The 3,824-nt window shown below is 41.9% G+C and overlaps 1 non-coding gene across 1 annotated transcript; it reads left to right on the forward strand.

Moving 5' to 3' along the window:
- The first annotated feature begins 1,313 nt into the window (after positions 1 to 1,313).
- On the forward strand, positions 1,314 to 1,421 carry LOC148572316 (small nucleolar RNA R71). The gene has a single exon (XR_015909023.1). It is a non-coding gene; the product is annotated as a small nucleolar RNA R71 (small nucleolar RNA).
- The last annotated feature ends 2,403 nt before the right edge of the window (positions 1,422 to 3,824 follow it).

The following is a 3,824-nucleotide window of genomic DNA, read 5'->3' on the forward strand; positions in this document are numbered from 1 at the left end:
TCTACAAGTCCATAAGCCTGTTTCTTTGAATTGTCTGCCATCTCCAGTGAGATTCTTGCAGCTTGTACCTCAATGATCCCTAGCTTCTCCATTACAGAGAGAGGCATAAGGTTTATGCTTGACCCTAGGTCACACAAAGTGTTCTCAAAGGTCATGGTGCCTATGGTACAAGGGATTGAGAACTTTCCAGGGTCCTGTCTCTTTTGAGGTAATCTCTGCCTAGTCAAGTCATCCAGTTCTTTGATGAGCAATGGAGGTTCATTCTCCCAAGTCTCATTACCAAATAACTTGGCATTTAGCTTCATGATTGCTCCAAGGTACTTAGCAACTTGATCTTCAGTAACATCTTCATCCTCTTCAGAGGAAGAATATTCATCAGAGCTCATGAATGGAAGAAGTAGATTTAATGGAATCTCTATGGTCTCAGTATGAGCCTCAGATTCCCATGGTTCCTCATTAGGGAACTCCATGGAGGTCAGTGGGCGTCCATTGAGGTCTTCCTCAATGGGATTCACTGCCTCTTCCTCCTCTCCATGTTCGGCCATGTGAGATGTGGTTATGGCCTTGCATTCTCTTTTTGAATTCTCTTCTGTATTGCTAGGGAGAGTGCTAGGAGGGAGTTCAGTAATTTGCTTACTCAGCTGACCCAATTGCGCCTCCAAATTTCTAATGGAGGACCTTGTTTCAGTCATGAAACTTTGAGTGGTTTTGATTAGATCAGAGATAATTGTTGCTAAGTCAGAGGGGCTCTGCTTAGAATTCTCTGTCTGTTGCTGAGAAGATGATGGAAAAGGCTTGCCATTGCTAAACCTGTTTCTTCCACCATTGTTGTTGTTGAAACCTTGTTGAGGTCTCTGTTGATCCTTCCATGAGAGATTTGGGTGATTTCTCCATGAAGGATTATAGGTTTTTCCATAGGGTTCTCCCATGTAATTCACCTCTTCCATTGCTGGGTTCTCAGGATCATAAACTTCTTCTTCAGAGGAAGCTTCCTTAGTACTGCCTGTTGCTGCTTGCATTTCAGACAGACTCTGAGAAATCATATTGACTTGTTGGGTCAATATTTTATTCTGAGCCAATATGGCATTCAGAGTATCAATCTCAAGAACTTCTTTCTTCTGAGCTATCCCATTATTCACAGGATTCCTTTCAGAAGTGTACATGAATTGGTTATTTGCAACCATTTCAATGAGTTCTTGAGCTTCTGCAGTCGTCTTCTTCAGATGAAGAGATCCTCCAGCAGAGCTATCCAATGACATCTTGGACAGTTCAGACAGACCATCATAGAAGATTCCTATGATGCTCCATTCTGAAAGCATGTTAGAAGGGCACCTTCTGATCAATTACTTGTATCTCTCCCAAGCTTCATAGAGGGACTCACCATCCTTCTGTCTAAAGGTTTGGACTTCCACTCTAAGCTTACTCAATTTTTGAGGTGGAAAGAACTTTGCCAAGAAGGCATTGACTAGCTTCTGCCAAGAGTTCAGGCTTTCTTTAGGTTGTGAATCCAACCATGTCCTAGCTCTGTCTCTTATAGCAAAAGGAAAGAGCATAAGTCTGTAGACTTCAGGGTCAACCCCATTGGTCTTGACAGTGTCACAGATTTGCAGGAATTCAGCTAAGAACTGATGAGCATCTTCCAATGGAAGTCCATGAAACTTGCAATTCTGTTGCTTTAGAGAAACTAATTGAGGCTTAATCTCAAAGTTGTTTGCTCCAATGGCAGGGATAGAGATGCTTCTCCCATAGAAATTAGGAGTAGGTGCAGTAAAGTCACCAAGCACCTTCCTTGCATTGTTGGCATTGTTGTTGTTTTCGGCTGCCATGGTTTCTTCTTCTTTGAAGAGTTCTGTTAGGCCCTCTAAAGAGAATTGTTCTTTAGCTTCTCTTAGCTTTCTCTTCAAGGTCCTTTCAGGTTCAGGATCAGCTTGAACAAATATGCCTTTATCTTTGCTCCTGCTCATATGAAAGAGAAGAGAACAAGAAAGTAGGGAATTCTCTATGTCACAGTATAGAGATTCCTTGAGGTGTCAGAGGAAAAGAAGAATAGAAGGAGGAGGTGGAGAAGAGGAAATTCGAACTTATCAAGAGGGACAGAGTTCGAATTGCACCTTGATGAGGAGTCTTAGTCCTTTAAATAGAAGGATGTGTGATGGGCGGATAATTTATACGCTTTTTGACATTGTTTTTAGTATGTTTTTAGTAGGATCTAGTTACTTTTAGGGATGTTTTCATTATTTTTTATGTTAAATTTACATTTCTGGACTTTACTATGAGTTTGTGTGTTTTTCTGTGATTTCAGGTATTTTCTGGCTGAAATTGAGGGACTTGAGCAGAAATCAGATTCAGAGGTTGAAGAAGGACTGCTGATGCTGTTGGATTCTGACCTCCCTGTACTCAAAATGGATTTTCTGGAGCTACAGAACTCGAAATGGCGCGCTTCTAATTGCGTTGGAAAGTAGACATCCAGGGCTTTCCAGAAATATATAATAGTCCATACTTTGGCCAAGAATAGACGACGTAAACTGGCGTTCAATGCCAGCTTTCTACCCAAATCTGGCATCCAGCGCCAGAAAAGGAGCCAAAACCAGAGTTGAACGCCCAAACTGGCACAAAAGCTGGCGTTCAACTCCAAGAAGGACCTCTACACGTGCAACACTCAAGCCCAGCCCAAGCACACACCAAGTGGGCTCCGGAAGTGGATTTATGCATCAATTACTTACTCATGTAAACCCTAGTAGCTAGTTTATTATAAATAGGACCTTTTACTATTGTATTAGGTATATTTGGTCTCAGTTTTAAACCATTGTTCATCTTAGGAGACTATTGATCATGTTTTAAGGGGGCTGGCCTCTCGGCCATGCCTGGACCTTCACTTATGTATTTTTAACGGTAGAGTTTCTACACTCCATAGATTAAGGTGTGGAGCTCTGCTGTTCCTCAAAGATTAATGCAAAGTACTACTATTTTCTATTCAATTCATATTATTTCGCTTCTAAGATATCCATTCGCACCCAAGAATGTGATGAAGGTGATGATTATGTGTGACGCTCATCACCATTCTCCCCTATGAACACGTGCCTGACAAACACCTCCGTTCTACATGAAATAAGCTAGAATGAATATCTCTTAGATCTCCCAACCAAAATCTTCGTGGCGTAAGCTAGAATGATGGCGGCATTCAAGAGAATCTGGAAGGTCTAAACCTTGTCTGTGGTATTCCGAGTAGGATTCAATGATTGAATGACTGTGACGAGCTCCTAACTCGCGATTGCAGGGCGTTAGTGACAGACGCAAAAGGATAGTAAATCCTATTCCAGCATGATCGAGAACCGACAGATGAATAGCCGTGCCATGACAGGGTGCGTGAGCATATTATTCACTGAGAGGATAAGATGAAGCCATTAACAAAGGTGATGCCTCCAGATGATTAGCCGTGCCGTGACAGGGCATTGGATCATTTTCCCGAGAGATGACCGAAAGTAGCCGTTGACAGTGGTGATGTATCACATAAAGCCAACCATGGAAAGGAGTAAGACTGATTGGATGAAGATAGCAGGAAAGCAGAGGTTCAGAGGAATGAAAGCATCTCCATTCGCTTATCTGAAATTCTCACCAATGATTTACATAAGTACCTCTATCCCTACTTTATTCATTATTATTCGAAAACATCATTATCAATTTATATCTGCCTGACTGAGATTTGCAAGGTGACCATAGCTTGCTTCATACCAACAATCTCCGTGGGATTCGACCCTTACTCACGTAAGGTATTACTTGGACGACCCAGTGCACTTGCTGGTTAGTTGTATCGAAGTTGTGAA

This window comes from Arachis ipaensis, chromosome B3, assembly GCF_059453495.1.
Source record: "Arachis ipaensis isolate K30076 ecotype BB chromosome B3, ASM5945349v1, whole genome shotgun sequence".
NCBI classification, from domain to species: Eukaryota; Viridiplantae; Streptophyta; class Magnoliopsida; order Fabales; family Fabaceae; genus Arachis; species Arachis ipaensis.